Below are 26,538 nucleotides of genomic sequence, written 5' to 3'. Positions count from 1 at the left end.
TAGGTAAGGCATCTGGTCTGTTTCTTATCTAACTCTTTTTTTTTTGTTTCTTTACAGGGCTTCCCCTGGCTGTGCCGTTCCCGTGTAGCGTTATGCATGGAGCGCTTCCCTGGTATGTATGATGCTGTTTGCGGGTCTTAGGTAAGGCATCTGGTCTGTTTCTTATCTAACTCTTTTTTTTTATGTTTCTTTACGGGGCTTCCCCTGGCCGTGCCGTTCCTGTGCAGCGTCGTGCATGGAGTGCTTTCCCCGGTATGTATGATGCTGTTTGCGGGTCTTAGGTAAGGCATCTGGTCTGTTTCTTATCTAACTCTTTTTTTGTGTGTTTCTTTACAGGGCTTCCCCGGGTCGTGCCGTTCCCGTGCAGCGTCGTGCATGGAGCGCTTTCCCCGGTATGTATGATGCTGTTTGCGGGTCTTAGGTAAGGCATCTGGTCTGTTTCTTATCTAACTCTTTTTTTTTTATGTTTCTTTACAGGGAATTTCCGGGCTGTGCCGTTCCCGTGCAGCATCGTGCATGGACTGCTTTCCCCGGTATGTATGATGCTGTTTGCGGGTCTTAGGTAAGGCATCTGGTCTGTTTCTTATCTAACTCTTTTTTTAATGTTTCTTTACAGGGCTTCCCCGGGCCGTGCCGTTCCCGTGCAGCGTCGTGCATGGACTGCTTTCCCCGGTATGTATGATGCTGTTTGCGGGTCTTAGGTAAGGCATCTGGACTGTTTCTTATCTAACTCTTTTTTTTAATGTTTCTTTACAGGGCTTCCACGGGCCGTGCCGTTCCCATGCAGCGTCGTGCATGGAGTGCTTTCCCCGGTATGTATGATGCTGTTTGCGGGTCTTAGGTAAGGCATCTGGTCTGTTTCTTATCTAGCTCTTTCTTTTCTGCTTCTTTACAGGCTTCCCCGGGCCGTGCCGTTCCCGTGCAGCTTCGTGCATGGAGCGCTCCCCGGTATGTATGATGCTGTTTGCGGGTCTTAGGTAAGGCATCTGGTCTGTTTCTTATCTAACTCTTTTTTTTTTTGTTTCTTTACAGGGCTTCCCCTGGCTGTGCCGTTCCCGTGCAGCGTCGTGCATGGAACGCTTCCCTGGTATGTATGATGCTGTTTGAGGGTCTTAGGTAAGGCATCTGGTCTGTTTCTTATCTAACTCTTTTTTTTTATGTTTCTTTACAGGGCTTCCCCGGGCCGTGCCGTTCCCGTGCAGCGTCGGGCATGGAGTGCTTCCCTGGTATGTATGATGCTGTTTGCGGGTCTTAGGTAAGGCATCTGGTCTGTTTCTTATCTAACTCTTTCTTTTTATGTTTCTTTACAGGGCTTCCCCGGGCCGTGCCGTTCCCGTGCAGCGTCATGCATGGAGTGCTTTCCCCGGTATGTATGATGCTGTTTGCGGGTCTTAGGTAAGGCATCTGGTCTGTTTCTTATCTAACTCTTTTTTTTAATGTTTCTTTACAGGGCTTCCCCGGGCCGTGCCGTTCCCATGCAGCGTCGTGCATGGAGCGCTTCCCTGGTATGTATGATACTGTTTGCGGGTCTTAGGTAAGGCATCTGGTCTGTTTCTTATCTAACTCTTTTTGTTTCTGTTTCTTTAAAGGGCTTCCCCGGGCCGTGCCGTTCCCGTGCAGCGTCGTGCATGGAGCGCTTTCCCCGGTATGTATGATGCTGTTTGCGGGTCTTAGGTAAGGCATCTGGTCTGTATCTTATCTAACTCTTTTTTTTATGTTTCTTTACAGGGCTTCCCCGGGCCGTGCCGTTCCCGTGCAGCGTCGTGCATGGAGCGCTTTCCCCGGTATGTATGATGCTGTTTGTGGGTCTTAGGTAAGGCATCTGGTCTGTTTCTTATCTAACTCTTTTTTTAAATGTTTCTTTACAGGGTTTCCCCGGGCCGTGCTGTTCCCGTGCAGCGTCGTGCATGGACTGCTTCCCCCGGTATGTATGATGCTGTTGCGGGTCTTAGGTAAGGCATCTGGTCTGTTTCTTATCTAACTCTTCTTTTTAATGTTTCTTTACAGGGCTTCCCCTGGCCGTGCCATTCCCGTGCAGCGTCGTGCATGGAGTGCTTTCCCCGTTATGTATGATGCTGTTTGCGGGTCTTTGGTAAGGCATCTGGTCTGTTTCTTATCTAACTCTTTTTTTTTTGTTTCTTTACAGGGCTTCCCCTGGCTGTGCCGTTCCCGTGTAGCGTTATGCATGGAGCGCTTCCCTGGTATGTATGATGCTGTTTGCGGGTCTTAGGTAAGGCATCTGGTCTGTTTCTTATCTAACTCTTTTTTTTTATGTTTCTTTACGTGGCTTCCCCTGGCCGTGCCGTTCCCGTGCAGCATCGTGCATGGACTGCTTTCCCCGGTATGTATGATGCTGTTTGCGGGTCTTAGGTAAGGCATCTGGTCTGTTTCTTATCTAACTCTTTTTTTTAATGTTTCTTTACAGGGCTTCCCCGGGCCGTGCCGTTCCCGTGCAGCGTCGTGCATGGACTGCTTTCCTCGGTATGTATGATGCTGTTTGCGGGTCTTAGGTAAGGCATCTGGACTGTTTCTTATCTAACTCTTTTTTTTAATGTTTCTTTACAGGGCTTCCACGGGCCGTGCCGTTCCCGTGCAGCGTCGTGCATGGAGTGCTTTCCCCGGTATGTATGATGCTGTTTGCGGGTCTTAGGTAAGCCATCTGGTCTGTTTCTTATCTAGCTCTTTTTTTTCTGCTTCTTTACAGGCTTCCCCGGGCCGTGCCGTTCCCGTGCAGCTTCGTGCATGGAGCGCTTTCCCCGGTATGTATGATGCTGTTTGCGGGTCTTAGGTAAGGCATCTGGTCTGTTTCTTATCTAACTCTTTTTTTTTTTGTTTCTTTACAGGGCTTCCCCTGGCTGTGCCGTTCCCGTGCAGCGTCGTGCATGGAACGCTTCCCTGGTATGTATGATGCTGTTTGAGGGTCTTAGGTAAGGCATCTGGTCTGTTTCTTATCTAACTCTTTTTTTTAATGTTTCTTTACAGGGCTTCCCCAGGCCATGCCGTTCCCGTGCAGCGTCGTGCATGGAGCGCTTTCCCCGGTATGTATGATGCTGTTTGTGGGTCTTAGGTAAGGCATCTGGTCTGTTTCTTATCTAACTCTTTTTTTAAATGTTTCTTTACAGGGTTTCCCCGGGCCATGCTGTTCCCGTGCAGCGTCGTGCATGGACTGCTTCCCCCGGTATGTATGATGCTGTTGCGGGTCTTAGGTAAGGCATCTGGTCTGTTTCTTATCTAACTCTTTTTTTTGATGTTTCTTTACAGGGCTTCCCCTGGCCGTGCCATTCCCGTGCAGCGTTGTGCATGGAGTGCTTTCCCCGGTATGTATGATGCTGTTTGCGGGTCTTAGGTAAGGCATCTGGTCTGTTTCTTATCTAACTCTTTTTTTTTTTGTTTCTTTACAGGGCTTCCCCTGGCTGTGCCGTTCCCGTGTAGCGTCGTGCATCGAGCTCTTCCCTGGTATGTATGATGCTGTTTGCGGGTCTTAGGTAAGGCATCTGGTCTGTTTCTTATCTAACTCTTTTTTTTAATGTTTCTTTACAGGGAATCCCCGGGCTGTGCCGTTCCCGTGCAGCGTCGTGCATGGACTGCTTTCCCCGGTATGTATGATGCTGTTTGCGGGTCTTAGGTAAGGCATCTGGTCTGTTTCTTATCTAACTCTTTTTTTTAATGTTTCTTTACAGGGCTTCCCCGGGCCGTGCCGTTCCCGTGCAGCATCGTGCATGGACTGCTTTCCCCGGTATGTATGATGCTGTTTGCGGGTCTTAGGTAAGGCATCTGGTCTGTTTCTTATCTAACTCTTTTTTTTCTGCTTCTTTACAGGCTTCCCAGGGCCGTGCCGTTCCCGTGCAGCTTCGTGCATGGAGCGCTTTCCCCGGTATGTATGATGCTGTTTGCGGGTCTTAGGTAAGGCATTTGGTCTGTTTCTTATCTAACTCTTTTTTTTTTGTTTCCTTACAGGGCTTCCCCTGGCTGTGCCGTTCCCGTGCAGCGTCGTGCATGGAGCGCTTCCCTGGTATGTATGATGCTGTTTGCGGGTCTTAGGTAAGGCATCTGGTCGGTTTCTTATCTAACTCTTTTTTTTATGTTTCTTTACAGGGCTTCCCCTGGCCGTGCCGTTCCTGTGCAGCGTCGTGCATGGAGTGCTTTCCCCGGTATGTATGATGCTGTTTGCGGATCTTAGGTAAGGCATCTGGTCTGTTTCTTATATAACTCTTTTTTTTTGTGTTTCTTTACAGGGCTTCCCCTGGCCGTGCCGTTCCTGTGCAGCGTCGTGCATGGAGTGCTTTCCCCGGTATGTATGATGCTGTTTGCGGGTCTTAGGTAAGGCATCTGGTCTGTTTCTTATCTAACTCTTTTTTTTTGTGTTTCTTTACAGGGATCCCCGGGCCGTGCCGTTCCCGTGCAGCGTTGTGCATGGAGCGCTTTCCCCGGTATGTATGATGCTGTTTGCGGGTCTTAGGTAAGGCATCTGGTCTGTTTCTTATCTAACTCTTTTTTTTAATGTTTCTTTACAGGGCTTCCCCGGGCCATGCTGTTCCCGTGCAGCGTCGTGCATGGAGCGCTTTCCCCGGTATGTATGATGCTGTATGTGGGTCTTAGGTAAGGCATCTGGTCTGTTTCTTATCTAACTCTTTTTTTTAAATGTTTCTTTACAGGGTTTCCCCGGGCCGTGCTGTTCCCGTGCAGCGTCGTGCATGGACTGCTTTCCCCGGTATGTATGATGCTGTTTGCGGGTCTTAGGTAAGGCATCTGGTCTGTTTCTTATCTAACTCTTTTTTTTTGTGTTTCTTTACAGGGCTTCCCCGGGCCGTGCTGTTCCCGTGCAGCTTCGTGCATGGAGCGCTTTCCCCGGTATGTATGATGCTGTTTGCGGGTCTTAGGTAAGGCATCTGGTCTGTTTCTTATCTAACTCTTTTTTTTTTGTTTCTTTACAGGGCTTCCCCTGGCTGTGCCATTCCCGTGCAGCGTCGTGCATGAAACGCTTCCCTGGTATGTATGATGCTCTTTGCGGGTCTTAGGTAAGGCATCTGGTCTGTTTCTTATCTAACTCTTTTTTTTTATACTTCTTTACAGGGCTTCCCCTGGCCGTGCCGTTCCCGTGCAGCGTCGTGCATGGACTGCTTTCCCCGGTATGTATGATGCTGTTTGCGGGTCTTAGGTAAGGCATCTGGTCTGTTTCTTATCTAACTCTTTTTTTTAATGTTTCTTTACAGGGCTTCCCCGGGCCGTGCCGTTCCCGTGCCGTTCCCGTGCAGCGTCGTGCATGGACTGCTTTCCCCGGTATGTATGATGCTGTTTGCGGGTCTTAGGTAAGGCATCTGGTCTGTTTCGTATCTAACTCTTTTTTTTCTGCTTCTTTACAGGCTTCCCCGGGCCGTGCCGTTCCCGTGCAGCTTCGTGCATGGAGCGCTTTCCCCGGTATGTATGATGCTGTTTGCGGGTCTTAGGTAAGGCATCTGGTCTGTTTCTTATCTAACTCTTTTTTTTTTTGTTTCTTTACAGGGCTTCCCCTGGCTGTGCCGTTCCTGTGCAGCGTCGTGCATGAAACGCTTCCCTGGTATGTATGATGCTGTTTGCGGGTCTTAGGTAAGGCATCTGGTCTGTTTCTTATCTAACTCTTTTTTTTAATGTTTCTTTACAGGGCTTCCCCATCCGTGCCGTTCCTGTGCAGCGTCGTGCATGGAGTGCTTTCCCCGGTATGTATGATGCTGTTTGCGGGTCTTAGGTAAGGCATCTGGTCTGTTTCTTATCTAACTCTTTTTTTTAATGTTTCTTTACAGGGCTTCCCCGGGCCATGCCGTTCCCGTGCAGCGTCGTGCATGGAGCGCTTTCCCCGGTATGTATGATGCTGTTTGTGGGTCTTAGGTAAGGCATCTGGTCTGTTTCTTATCTAACTCTTTTTTAAAATGTTTCTTTACAGGGTTTCCCCGGGCCGTGCTGTTCCCGTGCAGCGTCGTGCATGGACTGCTTTCCCCGGTATGTATGATGCTGTTTGCGGGTCTTAGGTAAGGCATCTGGTCTGTTTCTTATCTAACTCTTTTTTTTGTGTTTCTTTACAGGGCTTCCCCGGGCCGTGCCGTTCCCGTGCAGCGTTGTGCATGGAGCGCTTTCCCCAGGTATGTATGATGCTGCTTGCGGGTCTTAGGTAAGGCATCTGGTCTGTTTCTTATCTAACTCTTTTTTTTGATGTTTCTTTACAGGGCTTCCCCTGGCTGTGCCGTTCCCGTGTAGCGTCGTGCATGGAGCGCTTCCCTGGTATGTATGATGCTGTTTGCGGGTCTTAGGTAAGGCATCTGGTCTGTTTCTTATCTAACTCTTCTTTTTAATGTTTCTTTACAGGGAATCCCCGGGCTGTGCCGTTCCCGTGCAGCGTCGTGCATGGACTGCTTTCCCCGGTATGTATGATGCTGTTTGCGGGTCTTAGGTAAGGCATCTGGTCTGTTTCTTATCTAACTCTTTTTTTTAATGTTTCTTTACAGGGCTTCCCCGGGCCGTGCCGTTCCCGTGCAGCGTCGTGCATGGAGCGCTTTCCCCGGTATGTATGATGCTGTTTGTGGGTCTTAGGTAAGGCATCTGGTCTGTTTCTTATCTAACTCTTTTTTTTTTGTTTCTTTACAGGGCTTCCCCTGGCTGTGCCGTTCCCGTGCAGCGTCGTGCATGAAACGCTTCCCTGGTATGTATGATGCTCTTTGCGGGTCTTAGGTAAGGCATCCGGTCTGTTTCTTATCTAACTCTTTTTTTTTATACTTCTTTACAGGGCTTCCCCTGGCCGTGCCGTTCCTGTGCAGCGTCGTGCATGGACTGCTTTCCCCGGTATGTATGATGCTGTTTGCGGGTCTTAGATAAGGCATCTGGTCTGTTTCTTATCTAACTCTTTTTTTTAATGTTTCTTTACAGGGCTTCCCCGGGCCGTGCCGTTCCCGTGCAGCGTCGTGCATGGACTGCTTTCCCCGGTATGTATGATGCTGTTTGCGGGTCTTAGGTAAGGCATCTGGTCTGTTTCGTATCTAACTCTTTTTTTAAATGTTTCTTTACAGGGCTTCCACGGGCCGTGCCGTTCCCGTGCAGCGTCGTGCATGGAGTGCTTTCCCCGGTATGTATGATGCTGTTTGCGGGTCTTAGGTAAGGCATCTGGTCTGTTTCTTATCTAACTCTTTTTTTTATGCTTCTTTACAGGCTTCCCCGGGCCGTGCCGTTCCCGTGCAGCTTCGTGCATGGAGCGCTTTCCCCGGTATGTATGATGCTGTTTGCGGGTCTTAGGTAAGGCATCTGGTCTGTTTCTTATCTAACTCTTTTTTTTTTGTTTCTTTACAGGGCTTCCCCTGGCTGTGCCATTCCCGTGCAGCGTCGTGCATGAAACGCTTCCCTGGTATGTATGATGCTGTTTGCGGGTCTTAGGTAAGGCATCTGGTCTGTTTCGTATCTAACTCTTTTTTTTAATGTTTCTTTACAGGGCTTCCCCTGGCCGTGCCGTTCCCGTGCAGCGTCGTGCATGGAGTGCTTTCCCCGGTATGTATGATGCTGTTTGCGGGTCTTAGGTAAGGCATCTGGTCTGTTTCTTATCTAACTCTTTTTTTTAATGTTTCTTTACAGGGCTTCCCCGGGCCATGCCATTCCCGTGCAGCGTCGTGCATGGAGCGCTTTCCCCGGTATGTATGATGCTGTTTGTGGGTCTTAGGTAAGGCATCTGGTCTGTTTCTTATCTAACTCTTTTTTTAAATGTTTCTTTACAGGGTTTCCCCGGGCCGTGCTGTTCCCGTGCAGCGTCGTGCATGGACTGCTTTCCCCGGTATGTATGATGCTGTTTGCGGGTCTTAGGTAAGGCATCTGGTCTGTTTCTTATCTAACTCTTTTTTTTTGTGTTTCTTTACAGGGCTTCCCCGGGCCGTGCCGTTCCCGTGCAGCGTTGTGCATGGAGCGCTTTCCCCAGGTATGTATGATGCTGTTTGCGGGTCTTAGGTAAGGCATCTGGTCTGTTTCTTATCTAACTCTTTTTTTTAATGTTTCTTTACAGGGCTTCCCCAGGCCATGCCGTTCCCGTGCAGCGTCGTGCATGGAGCGCTTTCCCCGGTATGTATGATGCTGTTTGTGGGTCTTAGGTAAGGCATCTGGTCTGTTTCTTATCTAACTCTTTTTTTAAATGTTTCTTTACAGGGTGTCCCCGGGCCGTGCTGTTCCCGTGCAGCGTCGTGCATGGACTGCTTCCCCCGGTATGTATGATGCTGTTGCGGGTCTTAGGTAAGGCATCTGGTCTGTTTCTTATCTAACTCTTTTTTTTGATGTTTCTTTACAGGGCTTCCCCTGGCCGTGCCATTCCCGTGCAGCGTCGTGCATGGAGTGCGTTCCCCGGTATGTATGACGCTGTTTGCGGGTCTTAGGTAAGGCATCTGGTCTGTTTCTTATCTAACTCTTTTTTTTTTTGTTTCTTTACAGGGCTTCCCCTGGCTGTGCCGTTCCCGTGTAGCGTCGTGCATGGAGCGCTTCCCTGATATGTATGATGCTGTTTGCGGGTCTTAGGTAAGGCATCTGGTCTGTTTCTTATCTAACTCTTTTTTTTAATGTTTCTTTACAGGGAATCCCCGGGCTGTGCCGTTCCCGTGCAGCGTCGTGCATGGACTGCTTTCCCCGGTATGTATGATGCTGTTTGCGGGTCTTAGGTAAGGCATCTGGTCTGTTTCTTATCTAACTCTTTTTTTTAATGTTTCTTTACAGGGCTTCCACGGGCCGTGCCGTTCCCGTGCAGCGTCGTGCATGGACTGCTTTCCCCGGTATGTATGATGCTATTTGCGGGTCTTAGGTAAGGCATCTGGTCTGTTTCTTATCTAACTCTTTTTTTAAATGTTTCTTTACAGGGTGTCCCCGGGCCGTGCTGTTCCCGTGCAGCGTCGTGCATGGACTGCTTCCCCCGGTATGTATGATGCTGTTGCGGGTCTTAGGTAAGGCATCTGGTCTGTTTCTTATCTAACTCTTTTTTTTGATGTTTCTTTACAGGGCTTCCCCTGGCCGTGCCATTCCCGTGCAGCGTCGTGCATGGAGTGCGTTCCCCGGTATGTATGACGCTGTTTGCGGGTCTTAGGTAAGGCATCTGGTCTGTTTCTTATCTAACTCTTTTTTTTTTGTTTCTTTACAGGGCTTCCCCTGGCTGTGCCGTTCCCGTGTAGCGTCGTGCATGGAGCGCTTCCCTGATATGTATGATGCTGTTTGCGGGTCTTAGGTAAGGCATCTGGTCTGTTTCTTATCTAACTCTTTTTTTTAATGTTTCTTTACAGGGAATCCCCGGGCTGTGCCGTTCCCGTGCAGCGTCGTGCATGGACTGCTTTCCCCGGTATGTATGATGCTGTTTGCGGGTCTTAGGTAAGGCATCTGGTCTGTTTCTTATCTAACTCTTTTTTTTAATGTTTCTTTACAGGGCTTCCCCGGGCCGTGCCGTTCCCGTGCAGCGTCGTGCATGGACTGCTTTCCCCGGTATGTATGATGCTATTTGCGGGTCTTAGGTAAGGCATCTGGTCTGTTTCTTATTTAACTCTTTTTTTTAATGTTTCTTTACAGGGCTTCCACGGGCCATGCCGTTCCCGTGCAGCGTCGTGCATGGAGTGCTTTCCCCGGTATGTATGATGCTGTTTGCGGGTCTTAGGTAAGGCATCTGGTCTGTTTCTTATCTAACTCTTTTTTTTTTGTTTCTTTACAGGGCTCCCCCTGGCTGTGCCGTTCCCGTGCAGCGTCGTGCATGGAGCGCTTCCCTGGTATGTATGATGCTGTTTGCGGGTCTTAGGTAAGGCATCTGGTCTGTTTCTTATCTAACTCTTTTTTTTAATGTTTCTTTACAGGGCTTCCCCTGGCCGTGCCGTTCCTGTGCAGCGTCGTGCATGGAGTCCTTTCCCCGGTATGTATGATGCTGTTTGCGGGTCTTAGGTAAGGCATCTGGTCTGTTTCTTATCTAACTCTTTTTTTTTTGTGTTTCTTTACAGGGCTTCCCCGGGCCGTGCCGTTCCCGTGCAGCGTTGTGCATGGAGCGCTTTCCCCGGTATGTATGATGCTGTATGCGGGTCTTAGGTAAGGCATCTGGTCTGTTTCTTATCTAACTCTTTTTTTTAATGTTTCTTTACAGGGCTTCCCCGGGCCATGCCGTTCCCGTGCAGCGTCGTGCATGGAGCGCTTTCCCCGGTATGTATGATGCTGTTTGTGGGTCTTAGGTAAGGCATCTGGTCTGTTTCTTATCTAACTCTTTTTTTAAATGTTTCTTTACAGGGTTTCCCCGGGCCGTGCTGTTCCCGCGCAGCGTCGTGCATGGACTGCTTCCCCCGGTATGTATGATGCTGTTGCGGGTCTTAGGTAAGGCATCTGGTCTGTTTCTTATCTAACTCTTTTTTTTAATGTTTGTTTACAGGGCTTCCCCTGGCCGTGCCATTCCCGTGCAGCGTCGTGCATGGAGTGATTTCCCCGGTATGTATGATGCTGTTTGCGGGTCTTAGGTAAGGCATCTGGTCTGTTTCTTATCTAACTCTTTTTTTTTTTGTTTCTTTACAGGGCTTCCCCTGGCTGTGCCGTTCCCGTGTAGCGTCGTGCATGGAGCGCTTCCCTGGTATGTATGATGCTGTTTGCGGGTCTTAGGTAAGGCATCTGGTCTGTTTCTTATCTAACTCTATTTTTTTATGTTTCTTTACAGGGCTTCCCCTGGCCGTGCCGTTCCTGTCAGCGTCGTGCATGGAGTGCTTTCCCCGGTATGTATGATGCTGTTTGCGGGTCTTAGGTAAGGCATCTGGTCTGTTTCTTATCTAACTCTTTTTTTTCTGTTTCTTTACAGGGCTTCCCCGGGCCGTGCCGTTCCCGTGCAGCGTCGTGCATGGAGCGCTTTCCCCGGTATGTATGATGCTGTTTGCGGGTCTTAGGTAAGGCATCTGGTCTGTTTCTTATCTAACTCTTTTTTTTAATGTTTCTTTACAGGGAATCCCCGGGCTGTGCCGTTCCCGTGCAGCGTCGTGCATGGACTGCTTTCCCCGGTATGTATGATGCTGTTTGCGGGTCTTAGGTAAGGCATCTGGTCTGTTTCTTATCTAACTCTTTTTTTTAATGATTCTTTACAGGGCTTCCCCTGGCCGTGCCGTTCCTGTGCAGCGTCGTGCATGGAGTCCTTTCCCCGGTATGTATGATGCTGTTTGCGGGTCTTAGGTAAGGCATCTGGTCTGTTTCTTATCTAACTCTTTTTTTTTTGTGTTTCTTTACAGGGCTTCCCCGGGCCGTGCCGTTCCCGTGCAGCGTTGTGCATGGAGCGCTTTCCCCGGTATGTATGATGCTGTATGCGGGTCTTAGGTAAGGCATCTGGTCTGTTTCTTATCTAACTCTTTTTTTTAATGTTTCTTTACAGGGCTTCCCCGGGCCATGCCGTTCCCGTGCAGCGTTGTGCATGGAGCGCTTTCCCCGGTATGTATGATGCTGTTTGTGGGTCTTAGGTAAGGCATCTGGTCTGTTTCTTATCTAACTCTTTTTTTAAATGTTTCTTTACAGGGTTTCCCCGGGCCGTGCTGTTCCCGCGCAGCGTCGTGCATGGACTGCTTCCCCCGGTATGTATGATGCTGTTGCGGGTCTTAGGTAAGGCATCTGGTCTGTTTCTTATCTAACTCTTTTTTTTAATGTTTCTTTACAGGGCTTCCCCGGGCCGTGCCGTTCCCGTGCAGCGTCGTGCATGGACTGCTTTCCCCGGTATGTATGATGCTATTTGCGGGTCTTAGGTAAGGCATCTGGTCTGTTTCTTATTTAACTCTTTTTTTTAATGTTTCTTTACAGGGCTTCCACGGGCCATGCCGTTCCCGTGCAGCGTCGTGCATGGAGTGCTTTCCCCGGTATGTATGATGCTGTTTGCGGGTCTTAGGTAAGGCATCTGGTCTGTTTCTTATCTAACTCTTTTTTTTTTGTTTCTTTACAGGGCTTCCCCTGGCTGTGCCGTTCCCGTGCAGCGTCGTGCATGGAGCGCTTCCCTGGTATGTATGATGCTGTTTGCGGGTCTTAGGTAAGGCATCTGGTCTGTTTCTTATCTAACTCTTTTTTTTAATGTTTCTTTACAGGGCTTCCCCTGGCCGTGCCGTTCCTGTGCAGCGTCGTGCATGGAGTCCTTTCCCCGGTATGTATGATGCTGTTTGCGGGTCTTAGGTAAGGCATCTGGTCTGTTTCTTATCTAACTCTTTTTTTTTTGTGTTTCTTTACAGGGCTTCCCCGGGCCGTGCCGTTCCCGTGCAGCGTTGTGCATGGAGCGCTTTCCCCGGTATGTATGATGCTGTATGCGGGTCTTAGGTAAGGCATCTGGTCTGTTTCTTATCTAACTCTTTTTTTTAATGTTTCTTTACAGGGCTTCCCCGGGCCATGCCGTTCCCGTGCAGCGTCGTGCATGGAGCTCTTTCCCCGGTATGTATGATGCTGTTTGTGGGTCTTAGGTAAGGCATCTGGTCTGTTTCTTATCTAACTCTTTTTTTAAATGTTTCTTTACAGGGTTTCCCCGGGCCGTGCTGTTCCCGTGCAGCGTCGTGCATGGACTGCTTCCCCCGGTATGTATGATTCTGTTGCGGGTCTTAGGTAAGGCATCTGGTCTGTTTCTTATCTAACTCTTTTTTTTAATGTTTCTTTACAGGGCTTCCCCTGGCTGTGCCGTTCCCGTGTAGCGTCGTGCATGGAGCGCTTCCCTGGTATGTATGATGCTGTTTGCGGGTCTTAGGTAAGGCATCTGGTCTGTTTCTTATCTAACTCTATTTTTTTATGTTTCTTTACAGGGCTTCCCCTGGCCGTGCCGTTCCTGTGCAGCGTCGTGCATGGAGTGCTTTCCCCGGTATGTATGATGCTGTTTGCGGGTCTTAGGTAAGGCATCTGGTCTGTTTCTTATCTAACTCTTTTTTTTCTGTTTCTTTACAGGGCTTCCCGGGCCGTGCCGTTCCCGTGCAGCGTCGTGCATGGAGCGCTTTCCCTGGTATGTATGATGCTGTTTGCGGGTCTTAGGTAAGGCATCTGGTCTGTTTCTTATCTAACTCTTTTTTTTAATGTTTCTTTACAGGGAATCCCCGGGCTGTGCCGTTCCCGTGCAGCGTCGTGCATGGACTGCTTTCCCCGGTATGTATGATGCTGTTTGCGGGTCTTAGGTAAGGCATCTGGTCTGTTTCTTATCTAACTCTTTTTTTTAATGTTTCTTTACAGGGCTTCCCCTGGCCGTGCCGTTCCTGTGCAGCGTCGTGCATGGAGTCCTTTCCCCGGTATGTATGATGCTGTTTGCGGGTCTTAGGTAAGGCATCTGGTCTGTTTCTTATCTAACTCTTTTTTTTTGTGTTTCTTTACAGGGCTTCCCCGGGCCGTGCCGTTCCCGTGCAGCGTTGTGCATGGAGCGCTTTCCCCGGTATGTATGATGCTGTATGCGGGTCTTAGGTAAGGCATCTGGTCTGTTTCTTATCTAACTTTTTTTTTAATGTTTCTTTACAGGGCTTCCCCGGGCCATGCCGTTCCCGTGCAGCGTCGTGCATGGAGCGCTTTCCCCGGTATGTATGATGCTGTTTGTGGGTGTTAGGTAAGGCATCTGGTCTGTTTCTTATCTAACTCTTTTTTTAAATGTTTCTTTACAGGGTTTCCCCGGGCCGTGCTGTTCCCGCGCAGCGTCGTGCATGGACTGCTTCCCCCGGTATGTATGATGCTGTTGCGGGTCTTAGGTAAGGCATCTGGTCTGTTTCTTATCTAACTCTTTTTTTTAATGTTTGTTTACAGGGCTTCCCCTGGCCGTGCCATTCCCGTGCAGCGTCGTGCATGGAGTGATTTCCCCGGTATGTATGATGCTGTTTGCGGGTCTTAGGTAAGGCATCTGGTCTGTTTCTTATCTAACTCTTTTTTTTTTTGTTTCTTTACAGGGCTTCCCCTGGCTGTGCCGTTCCCGTGTAGCGTCGTGCATGGAGCGCTTCCCTGGTATGTATGATGCTGTTTGCGGGTCTTAGGTAAGGCATCTGGTCTGTTTCTTATCTAACTCTATTTTTTTATGTTTCTTTACAGGGCTTCCCCTGGCCGTGCCGTTCCTGTGCAGCGTCGTGCATGGAGTGCTTTCCCCGGTATGTATGATGCTGTTTGCGGGTCTTAGGTAAGGCATCTGGTCTGTTTCTTATCTAACTCTTTTTTTTCTGTTTCTTTACAGGGCTTCCCCGGGCCGTGCCGTTCCCGTGCAGCGTCGTGCATGGAGCGCTTTCCCCGGTATGTATGATGCTGTTTGCGGGTCTTAGGTAAGGCATCTGGTCTGTTTCTTATCTAACTCTTTTTTTTAATGTTTCTTTACAGGGAATCCCCGGGCTGTGCCGTTCCCGTGCAGCGTCGTGCATGGACTGCTTTCCCCGGTATGTATGATGCTGTTTGCGGGTCTTAGGTAAGGCATCTGGTCTGTTTCTTATCTAACTCTTTTTTTTAATGTTTCTTTACAGGGCTTCCCCGGGCCGTGCCGTTCCCGTGCAGCGTCGTGCATGGACTGCTTTCCCCGGTATGTATGATGCTGTTTGCGGGTCTTTGGTAAGGCATCTGGTCTGTTTCTTATCTAACTCTTTTTTTTAATGTTTCTTTACAGGGCTTCCCCGGGCCGTGCCGTTCCCGTGCAGCGTCGTGCATGGACTGCTTTCCCCGGTATGTATGATGCTGTTTGCGGGTCTTTGGTAAGGCATCTAGTCTGTTTCTTATCTAACTCTTTTTTTTAATGTTTCTTTACAGGGCTTCCACTGGCCGTGCCGTTCCCGTGCAGCGTCGTGCATGGACTGCTTCCCCCGGTATGTATGATGCTGTTGGGGGTCTTAGGTAAGGCATCTGGTCTGTTTCTTGTCTAACTCTTTTTTTTAATGTTTCTTTACAGGGCTTCCCCTGGCCGTGGCATTCCTGTGCAGCGTCGTGCATGGAGTGCTTTTCCCGGTATGTATGATGCTGTTTGCGGGTCTTAGGTAAGGCATCTGGTCTGTTTCTTATCTAACAATTTTTTTTAATGTTTCTTTACAGGGCTTCCCCGGGCCGTGCCGTTCCCGTGCAGCGTCGTGCATGGACTGCTTTCCCCGGTATGTATGATGCTTTTTTGCGGGTCTTAGGTAAGGCATCTGGTCTGTTTCTTATCTAACTCTTTTTTTTGATGTTTCTTTACAGGGCTTCCACGGGCCGTGCCGTTCCCGTGCAGCGTCGTGCATGGAGTGCTTTCCCCGGTATGTATGATGCTGTTTGCGGGTCTTAGGTAAGGTATCTGGTCTGTTTCTTATCTAACTCTTTTTTTTCTGCTTCTTTACAGGCTTCCCCGGGCCGTGCCGTTCCCGTGCAGCTTAGTGCATGGAGCGCTTTCCCCGGTATGTATGATGCTGTTTGCGGGTCTTAGGTAAGGCATTTGGTCTGTTTCTTATCTAACTCTTTTTTTTTTTGTTTCTTTACAGGGCTTCCCCTGGCTGTGCCGTTCCCGTGCAGCATCGTGCATGGAGCGCTTCCCTGGTATGTATGATGCTGTTTGCGGGTCTTAGGTAAGGCATCTGGTCTGTTTCTTATCTAACTCTTTTTTTTATGTTTCTTTACAGGGCTTCCCCTGGCTGTGCCGTTCCTGTGCAGCGTCGTGCATGGAGTGCTTTCCCCGTTATGTATGATGCTGTTTGCGGGTCTTAGGTAAGGCATCTGGTCTGTTTCTTATCTAACTCTTTTTTTTTGTGTTTCTTTACAGGGCTTCCCCGGGCCGTGCCGTTTCCGTGCAGCGTCGTGCATGGAGCGCTTTCCCCGGTATGTATGATGCTGTTTGCGGGTCTTAGGTAAGGCATCTGATCTGTTTCTTATCTAACTCTTTTTGTTTCTGTTTCTTTACAGGGCTTCCCCGGGCCGTGCCTTTCCCGTGCAGCGTCGTGCATGGAGCGCATTCCCCGGTATGTATGATGCTGTTTGCGGGTCTTAGGTAAGGCATCTGGTCTGTTTCTTATCTAACTCTTTTTGTTTCTGTTTCTTTACAGGGCTTCCCCGGGCCGTGCCTTTCCCGTGCAGCGTCGTGCATGGAGCGCATTCCCCGGTATGTATCATGCTGTTTGCGGGTCTTAGGTAAGGCATCTGGTCTGTATCTTTTCTAACTATTTTTTTTAATGTTTCTTTACAGGGCTTCCCCGGGCCGTGCCGTTCCCGTGCATAGTCGTGCATGGACTGCTTTCCCCGGTATGTATGATGCTGTTTGCGGGTCTTAGGTAAGGCATCTGGTCTGTTTCTTATCTAACCCTTTTTTTTAATGTTTCTTTACAGGGCTTACCTGGGCCGTGCCGTTCCCGTGCAGAGTCGTGCATGGAGCGCTTTCCCCGGTATGTATGATGCTGTTTGCGGGTCTTAGGTAAGGCATCTGATCTGTTTCTTATCTAACTCTTTTTTTAAATGTTTCTTTACAGGGTTTCCCCAGGCCGTGCTGTTCCCGTACAGCGTCGTGCATGGACTGCTTCCACCGGTATGTATGATGCTGTTGCGGGTCTGAGGTAAGGCATCTGGTCTGTTTCTTATCTAACTCTATTTTTTTATGTTTCTTTACAGGGCTTCCCCTGGCCGTGCGGTTCCTGTGCAGCATCGTGCATGGAGTGCTTTCCCCGGTATGTATGATGCTGTTTGCGGGTCTTAGGTAAGGTATCTGGTCTGTTTCTTATCTAACTCTTTTTTTTCTGTTTCTTTACAGGGCTTCCCCGGGCCGTGCCGTTCCCGTGCAGCGTCGTGCATGGAGCGCTTTCCCCGGTATGTATGATGCTGTTTGCGGGTCTTAGGTAAGGCATCTGGTCTGTTTCTTATCTAACTCTTTTTTTTAATGTTTCTTTACAGGGAATCCCCGGGCTGTGCCGTTCCCGTGCAGCGTCGTGCATGGACTGCTTTCCACAGTATGTATGATGCTGTTTGCGGGTCTTAGGTAAGGCATCTGGTCTGTTTCTTATCTAACTCTTTTTTTTAATGTTTCTTTACAGGGCTTCCCCGGGCCGTGCCGTTCCCGTGCAGCGTCGTGCATGGACTGCTTTCCCCGGTATGTATGATGCTGTTTGCGGGTCTTTGGTAAGGCATCTGGTCTGTTTCTTATCTAACTCTTTTTTTTAATGTTTCTTTACAGGGCTTCCACTGGCCGTGCCGTTCCCGTGCAGCGTCGTGCATGGACTGCTTCCCCCGGTATGTATGATGCTGTTGCGGGTCTTAGGTAAGTCATCTGGTCTGTTTCTTATCTAACTCTTTTTTTTAATGTTTCTTTACAGGGCTTCCCCTGGCCGTGGCATTCCCGTGCAGCGTCGTGCATGGAGTGCTTTTCCCGGTATGTATGATGCTGTTTGCGGGTCTTAGGTAAGGCATCTGGTCTGTTTCTTATCTAACACTTTTTTTTTATGTTTCTTTACAGGGCTTCCCCGGGCCGTGCCGTTCCCGTGCAGCGTCGTGCATGGACTGCTTTCCCCGGTATGTATGATGCTTTTTTGCGGGTGTTAGGTAAGGCATCTGGTCTGTTTCTTATCTAACTCTTTTTTTTGATGTTTCTTTACAGGGCTTCCACGGGCCGTGCCGTTCCCGTGCAGCGTCGTGCATGGAGTGCTTTCCCCGGTATGTATGATGCTGTTTGCGGGTCTTAGGTAAGGTATCTGGTCTGTTTCTTATCTAACTCTTTTTTTTCTGCTTCTTTACAGGCTTCCCCGGGCCGTGCCGTTCCCGTGCAGCTTCGTGCATGGAGCGCTTTCCCCGGTATGTATGATGCTGTTTGCGGGTCTTAGGTAAGGCATTTGGTCTGTTTCTTATCTAACTCTTTTTTTTTGTTTCTTTACAGGGCTTCCCCTGGCTGTGCCGTTCCCGTGCAGCGTCGTGCATGGAGCGCTTCCCTGGTATGTATGATGCTGTTTGCGGGTCTTAGGTAAGGCATCTGGTCTGTTTCTTATCTAACTCTTTTTTTTTATGTTTCTTTACAGGGCTTCCCCTGGCCGTGCCGTTCCTGTGCAGCGTCGTGCAAGGAGTGCTTTCCCCGTTATGTATGATGCTGTTTGCGGGTCTTAGGTAAGGCATCTGGTCTGTTTCTTATCTAACTCTTTTTTTTTGTGTTTCTTTACAGGGCTTCCCCGGGCCGTGCCGTTTCCGTGCAGCGTCGTGCATGGAGCGCTTTCCCCGGTATGTATGATGCTGTTTGCGGGTCTTAGGTAAGGCATCTGATCTGTTTCTTATCTAACTCTTTATTTTTATGTTTCTTTACAGGGCTTCCCCAGGCCGTGCCGTTCCCGTGCAGCGTCATGCATGGAGCGCTTTCCCCGGTATGTATGATGCTGTTTGCGGGTTTTAGGTAAGGCATCTGGTCTGTTTCTTATCTAACTCTTTTTGTTTCTGTTTCTTTACAGGGCTTCCCCGGGCCGTGCCTTTCCCGTGCAGCGTCGTGCATGGAGCGCTTTCCCCGGTATGTATCATGCTGTTTGCGGGTCTTAGGTAAGGCATCTGGTCTGTATCTTTTCTAACTCTTTTTTTTTATGTTTCTTTACAGGGCTTCCCCGGGCCGTGCCGTTCCCGTGCAGAGTCGTGCATGGAGCACTTTCCCCGGTATGTATGATGCTGTTTGCGGGTCTTAGGTAAGGCATCTGGTCTGTTTCTTATCTAACTCTTTTTTTAAATGTTTCTTTACAGGGTTTCCCCAGGCCGTGCTGTTCCCGTACAGCGTCGTGCATGGACTGCTTCCACCGGTATGTATGATGCTGTTGCGGGTCTGAGGTAAGGCATCTGGTCTGTTTCTTATCTAACTCTTTTTTTAAATGTTTCTTTACAGGGCTTCCCCTGACCGTGCCATTCCCGTGCAGCGTCGTGCATGGAGTGCTTTTCCCGGTATGTATGATGCTGTTTGCGGGTCTTAGGTAAGGCATCTGGTCTGTTTCTTATCTAACACTTTTTTTTAATGTTTCTTTACAGGGCTTCCCCGGGCCGTGCCGTTCCCGTGCAGCGTCGTGCATGGACTGCTTTCCCCGGTATGTATGATGCTTTTTTGCGGGTCTTAGGTAAGGCATCTGGTCTGTTTCTTATCTAACTCTTTTTTTTGATGTTTCTTTACAGGGCTTCCACGGGCCGTGCCGTTCCCGTGCAGCGTAGTGCATGGAGTGCTTTCCCCGGTATGTATGATGCTGTTTGCGGGTCTTAGGTAAGGTATCTGGTCTGTTTCTTATCTAACTCTTTTTTTTTCTGCTTCTTTACAGGCTTCCCCGGGCCGTGCCGTTCCCGTGCAGCTTCGTGCATGGAGCGCTTTCCCCGGTATGTATGATGCTGTTTGCGGGTCTTAGGTAAGGCATTTGGTCTGTTTCTTATCTAACTCTTTTTTTTTTTGTTTCTTTACAGGGCTTCCCCTGGCTGTGCCGTTCCCGTGCAGCATCGTGCATGGAGCGCTTCCCTGGTATGTATGATGCTGTTTGCGGGTCTTAGGTAAGGCATCTGGTCTGTTTCTTATCTAACTCTTTTTTTTATGTTTCTTTACAGGGCTTCCCCTGGCCGTGCCGTTCCTGTGCAGCGTCGTGCATGGAGTGCTTTCCCCGTTATGTATGATGCTGTTTGCGGGTCTTCGGTAAGGCATCTGGTCTGTTTCTTATCTAACTCTTTTTTTTTGTGTTTCTTTACAGGGCTTCCCCGGGCCGTGCCGTTTCCGTGCAGCGTCGTGCATGGAGCGCTTTCCCCGGTATGTATGATGCTGTTTGCGGGTCTTAGGTAAGGCATCTGATCTGTTTCTTATCTAACTCTTTATTTTTATTTTTCTTTACAGGGCTTCCCCAGGCAGTGCCGGTCCCGTGCAGCGTCATGCATGGAGCGCTTTCCCCGGTATGTATGATGCTGTTTGCGGGTTTTAGGTAAGGCATCTGGTCTGTTTCTTATCTAACTCTTTTTGTTTCTGTTTCTTTAAAGGGCTTCCCCGGGCCGTGCCTTTCCCGTGCAGCGAGCGCATTCCCCGGTATGTATCATGCTGTTTGCGGGTCTTAGGTAAGGCATCTGGTCTGTATCTTTTCTAACTATTTTTTTTAATGTTTCTTTACAGGGCTTCCCCGGGCCGTGCCGTTCCCGTGCATAGTCGTGCATGGACTGCTTTCCCCGGTATGTATGATGCTGTTTGCGGGTCTTAGGTAAGGCATCTGGTCTGTTTCTTATCTAACTCTTTTTTTTAATGTTTCTTTACAGGGCTTCCCTGGGCCGTGCCGTTCCCGTGCAGAGTCGTGCATGGAGCACTTTCCCCGGTATGTATGATGCTGTTTGCGGGTCTTAGGTAAGGCATCTGGTCTGTTTCTTATCTAACTCTTTTTTTAAATGTTTCTTTACAGGGTTTCCCCAGGCCGTGTTGTTCCCGTACAGCGTCGTGCATGGACTGCTTCCACCGGTATGTATGATGCTGTTGCGGGTCTGAGGTAAGGCATCTGGTCTGTTTCTTATCTAACTCTATTTTTTTATGTTTCTTTACAGGGCTTCCCCTGGCCGTGCCGTTCCTGTGCAGCGTCGTGCATGGAGTGCTTTCCCCGGTATGTATGATGCTGTTTGCGGGTCTTAGGTAAGGCATCTGGTCTGTTTCTTATCTAGCTCTTTTTTTTCTGTTTCTTTACAGGGCTTCCCCGGGCCGTGCCGTTCCCGTGCAGCGTCGTGCATGGAGCGCTTTCCCCGGTATGTATGATGCTGTTTGCGGGTCTTAGGTAAGGCATCTGGTCTGTTTCTTATCTAACTCTTTTTTTTAATGTTTCTTTACAGGGAATCCCCGGGCTGTGCCGTTCCCGTGCAGCGTCGTGCATGGACTGCTTTCCCCGGTATGTATGATGCTGTTTGCGGGTCTTAGGTAAGGCATCTGGTCTGTTTCTTATCTAACTCTTTTTTTTAATGTTTCTTTACAGGGCTTCCCCGGGCCGTGCCGTTCCCGTGCAGCGTCGTGCATGGACTGCTTTCCCCGGTATGTATGATGCTGTTTGCGGGTCTTTGGTAAGGCATCTGGTCTGTTTCTTATCTAACTCTTTTTTTTAATGTTTCTTTACAGGGCTTCCACTGGCCGTGCCGTTCCCGTGCAGCGTCATGCATGGACTGCTTCCCCCGGTATGTATGATGCTGTTGCGGGTCTTAGGTAAGGCATCTGGTCTGTTTCTTATCTAACTCTTTTTTTTAATGTTTCTTTACAGGGCTTCCCCTGGCCGTGGCATTCCCGTGCAGCGTCGTGCATGGAGTGCTTTTCCCGGTATGTATGATGCTGTTTGCGGGTCTTAGGTAAGGCATCTGGTCTGTTTCTTATCTAACACTTTTTTTTTATGTTTCTTTACAGGGCTTCCCCGGGCCGTGCCGTTCCCGTGCAGCGTCGTGCATGGACTGCTTTCCCCGGTATGTATGATGCTTTTTTGCGGGTCTTAGGTAAGGCATCTGGTCTGTTTCTTATCTAACTCTTTTTTTTGATGTTTCTTTACAGGGCTTCCACGGGCCGTGCCGTTCCCGTGCAGCGTCGTGCATGGAGTGCTTTCCCCGGTATGTATGATGCTGTTTGCGGGTCTTAGGTAAGGTATCTGGTCTGTTTCTTATCTAACTCTTTTTTTTCTGCTTCTTTACAGGCTTCCCCGGGCCGTGCCGTTCCCGTGCAGCTTCGTGCATGGAGCGCTTTCCCCGGTATGTATGATGCTGTTTGCGGGTCTTAGGTAAGGCATTTGGTCTGTTTCTTATCTAACTCTTTTTTTTTTGTTTCTTTACAGGGCTTCCCCTGGCTGTGCCGTTCCCGTGCAGCGTCGTGCATGGAGCGCTTCCCTGGTATGTATGATGCTGTTTGCGGGTCTTAGGTAAGGCATCTGGTCTGTTTCTTATCTAACTCTTTTTTTTTATGTTTCTTTACAGGGCTTCCCCTGGCCGTGCCGTTCCTGTGCAGCGTCGTGCATGGAGTGCTTTCCCCGTTATGTATGATGCTGTTTGCGGGTCTTAGGTAAGGCATCTGGTCTGTTTCTTATCTAACTCTTTTTTTTTGTGTTTCTTTACAGGGCTTCCCCGGGCCGTGCCGTTTCCGTGCAGCGTCGTGCATGGAGCGCTTTCCCCGGTATGTATGATGCTGTTTGCGGGTCTTAGGTAAGGCATCTGATCTGTTTCTTATCTAACTCTTTATTTTTATGTTTCTTTACAGGGCTTCCCCAGGCCGTGCCGTTCCCGTGCAGCGTCATGCATGGAGCGCTTTCCCCGGTATGTATGATGCTGTTTGCTGGTTTTAGGTAAGGCATCTGGTCTGTTTCTTATCTAACTCTTTTTGTTTCTGTTTCTTTACAGGGCTTCCCCGGGCCGTGCCTTTCCCGTGCAGCGTCGTGCATGGAGCGCTTTCCCCGGTATGTATCATGCTGTTTGCGGGTCTTAGGTAAGGCATCTGGTCTGTATCTTTTCTAACTCTTTTTTTTTATGTTTCTTTACAGGGCTTCCCCGGGCCGTGCCGTTCCCGTGCAGAGTCGTGCATGGAGCGCTTTCCCCGGTATGTATGATGCTGTTTGCGGGTCTTAGGTAAGGCATCTGGTCTGTTTCTTATCTAACTCTTTTTTTAAATGTTTCTTTACAGGGTTTCCCCAGGCCGTGCTGTTCCCGTGCAGCGTCGTGCATGGACTGCTTCCACCGGTATGTATGATGCTGTTGCGGGTCTGAGGTAAGGCATCTGGTCTGTTTCTTATCTAACTCTTTTTTGAAATGTTTCTTTACAGGGCTTCCCCTGACCGTGCCATTCCCGTGCAGCGTCGTGCATGGAGTGCTTTCCTCGGTATGTATGATGCTGTTTGCAGGTCTTAGGTAAGGCATCTGGTCTGTTTCTTATCTAACTCTTTTTTTTGATGTTTCTTTACAGGGCTTCCACGGGCCGTGCCGTTCCCGTGCAGCGTCGTGCATGGAGTGCTTTCCCCGGTATGTATGATGCTGTTTGCGGGTCTTAGGTAAGGTATCTGGTCTGTTTCTTATCTAACTCTTTTTTTTCTGCTTCTTTACAGGCTTCCCCGGGCCGTGCCGTTCCCGTGCAGCTTCGTGCATGGAGCGCTTTCCCCGGTATGTATGATGCTGTTTGCGGGTCTTAGGTAAGGCATTTGGTCTGTTTCTTATCTAACTCTTTTTTTTTTGTTTCTTTACAGGGCTTCCCCTGGCTGTGCCGTTCCCGTGCAGCGTCGTGCATGGAGCGCTTCCCTGGTATGTATGATGCTGTTTGCGGGTCTTAGGTAAGGCATCTGGTCTGTTTCTTATCTAACTCTTTTTTTTTATGTTTCTTTACAGGGCTTCCCCTGGCCGTGCCGTTCCTGTGCAGCGTCGTGCATGGAGTGCTTTCCCCGTTATGTATGATGCTGTTTGCGGGTCTTAGGTAAGGCATCTGGTCTGTTTCTTATCTAACTCTTTTTTTTTGTGTTTCTTTACAGGGCTTCCCCGGGCCGTGCCGTTTCCGTGCAGCGTCGTGCATGGAGCGCTTTCCCCGGTATGTATGATGCTGTTTGCGGGTCTTAGGTAAGGCATCTGATCTGTTTCTTATCTAACTCTTTATTTTTATGTTTCTTTACAGGGCTTCCCCAGGCCGTGCCGTTCCCGTGCAGCGTCATGCATGGAGCGCTTTCCCCGGTATGTATGATGCTGTTTGCTGGTTTTAGGTAAGGCATCTGGTCTGTTTCTTATCTAACTCTTTTTGTTTCTGTTTCTTTACAGGGCTTCCCCGGGCCGTGCCTTTCCCGTGCAGCGTCGTGCATGGAGCGCTTTCCCCGGTATGTATCATGCTGTTTGCGGGTCTTAGGTAAGGCATCTGATCTGTTTCTTATCTAACTCTTTATTTTTATGTTTCTTTACAGGGCTTCCCCAGGCCGTGCCGTTCCCGTGCAGCGTCATGCATGGAGCGCTTTCCCCGGTATGTATGATGCTGTTTGCTGGTTTTAGGTAAGGCATCTGGTCTGTTTCTTATCTAACTCTTTTTGTTTCTGTTTCTTTACAGGGCTTCCCCGGGCCGTGCCTTTCCCGTGCAGCGTCGTGCATGGAGCGCTTTCCCCGGTACGTATCATGCTGTTTGCGGGTCTTAGGTAAGGCATCTGGTCTGTATCTTTTCTAACTCTTTTTTTTTATGTTTCTTTACAGGGCTTCCCCAGGCCGTGCCGTTCCCGTGCAGCGTCATGCATGGAGCGCTTTCCCCGGTATGTATGATGCTGTTTGCGGGTCTTAGGTAAGGCATCTGATCTGTTTCTTATCTAACTCTTTTTGTTTCTGTTTCTTTACAGGGCTTCCCCGGGCCGTGCCTTTCCCGTGCAGCGTCGTGCATGGAGCGCATTCCCCGGTATGTATGATGCTGTTTGCGGGTCTTAGGTAAGGCATCTGGTCTGTTTCTTATCTAACTCTTTTTGTTTCTGTTTCTTTACAGGGCTTCCCCGGGCCGTGCCTTTCCCGTGCAGCGTCGTGCATGGAGCGCATTCCCCGGTATGTATCATGCTGTTTGCGGGTCTTAGGTAAGGCATCTGGTCTGTATCTTTTCTAACTATTTTTTTTAATGTTTCTTTACAGGGCTTCCCCGGGCCGTGCCGTTCCCGTGCATAGTCGTGCATGGACTGCTTTCCCCGGTATGTATGATGCTGTTTGCGGGTCTTAGGTAAGGCATCTGGTCTGTTTCTTATCTAACCCTTTTTTTTAATGTTTCTTTACAGGGCTTACCTGGGCCGTGCCGTTCCCGTGCAGAGTCGTGCATGGAGCGCTTTCCCCGGTATGTATGATGCTGTTTGCGGGTCTTAGGTAAGGCATCTGATCTGTTTCTTATCTAACTCTTTTTTTAAATGTTTCTTTACAGGGTTTCCCCAGGCCGTGCTGTTCCCGTACAGCGTCGTGCATGGACTGCTTCCACCGGTATGTATGATGCTGTTGCGGGTCTGAGGTAAGGCATCTGGTCTGTTTCTTATCTAACTCTATTTTTTTATGTTTCTTTACAGGGCTTCCCCTGGCCGTGCGGTTCCTGTGCAGCATCGTGCATGGAGTGCTTTCCCCGGTATGTATGATGCTGTTTGCGGGTCTTAGGTAAGGTATCTGGTCTGTTTCTTATCTAACTCTTTTTTTTCTGTTTCTTTACAGGGCTTCCCCGGGCCGTGCCGTTCCCGTGCAGCGTCGTGCATGGAGCGCTTTCCCCGGTATGTATGATGCTGTTTGCGGGTCTTAGGTAAGGCATCTGGTCTGTTTCTTATCTAACTCTTTTTTTTAATGTTTCTTTACAGGGAATCCCCGGGCTGTGCCGTTCCCGTGCAGCGTCGTGCATGGACTGCTTTCCCCAGTATGTATGATGCTGTTTGCGGGTCTTAGGTAAGGCATCTGGTCTGTTTCTTATCTAACTCTTTTTTTTAATGTTTCTTTACAGGGCTTCCCCGGGCCGTGCCGTTCCCGTGCAGCGTCGTGCATGGACTGCTTTCCCCGGTATGTATGATGCTGTTTGCGGGTCTTTGGTAAGGCATCTGGTCTGTTTCTTATCTAACTCTTTTTTTTAATGTTTCTTTACAGGGCTTCCACTGGCCGTGCCGTTCCCGTGCAGCGTCGTGCATGGACTGCTTCCCCCGGTATGTATGATGCTGTTGCGGGTCTTAGGTAAGTCATCTGGTCTGTTTCTTATCTAACTCTTTTTTTTAATGTTTCTTTACAGGGCTTCCCCTGGCCGTGGCATTCCCGTGCAGCGTCGTGCATGGAGTGCTTTTCCCGGTATGTATGATGCTGTTTGCGGGTCTTAGGTAAGGCATCTGGTCTGTTTCTTATCTAACACTTTTTTTTTATGTTTCTTTACAGGGCTTCCCCGGGCCGTGCCGTTCCCGTGCAGCGTCGTGCATGGACTGCTTTCCCCGGTATGTATGATGCTTTTTTGCGGGTGTTAGGTAAGGCATCTGGTCTGTTTCTTATCTAACTCTTTTTTTTGATGTTTCTTTACAGGGCTTCCACGGGCCGTGCCGTTCCCGTGCAGCGTCGTGCATGGAGTGCTTTCCCCGGTATGTATGATGCTGTTTGCGGGTCTTAGGTAAGGTATCTGGTCTGTTTCTTATCTAACTCTTTTTTTTCTGCTTCTTTACAGGCTTCCCCGGGCCGTGCCGTTCCCGTGCAGCTTCGTGCATGGAGCGCTTTCCCCGGTATGTATGATGCTGTTTGCGGGTCTTAGGTAAGGCATTTGGTCTGTTTCTTATCTAACTCTTTTTTTTTGTTTCTTTACAGGGCTTCCCCTGGCTGTGCCGTTCCCGTGCAGCGTCGTGCATGGAGCGCTTCCCTGGTATGTATGATGCTGTTTGCGGGTCTTAGGTAAGGCATCTGGTCTGTTTCTTATCTAACTCTTTTTTTTTATGTTTCTTTACAGGGCTTCCCCTGGCCGTGCCGTTCCTGTGCAGCGTCGTGCAAGGAGTGCTTTCCCCGTTATGTATGATGCTGTTTGCGGGTCTTAGGTAAGGCATCTGGTCTGTTTCTTATCTAACTCTTTTTTTTTGTGTTTCTTTACAGGGCTTCCCCGGGCCGTGCCGTTTCCGTGCAGCGTCGTGCATGGAGCGCTTTCCCCGGTATGTATGATGCTGTTTGCGGGTCTTAGGTAAGGCATCTGATCTGTTT

This window comes from Triturus cristatus, chromosome 1_1 (genome assembly GCF_964204655.1).
Source record: "Triturus cristatus chromosome 1_1, aTriCri1.1, whole genome shotgun sequence".
NCBI lineage: Eukaryota > Metazoa > Chordata > Amphibia > Caudata > Salamandridae > Triturus > Triturus cristatus.
Note: the sequence above shows the minus strand (reverse complement) of the source record.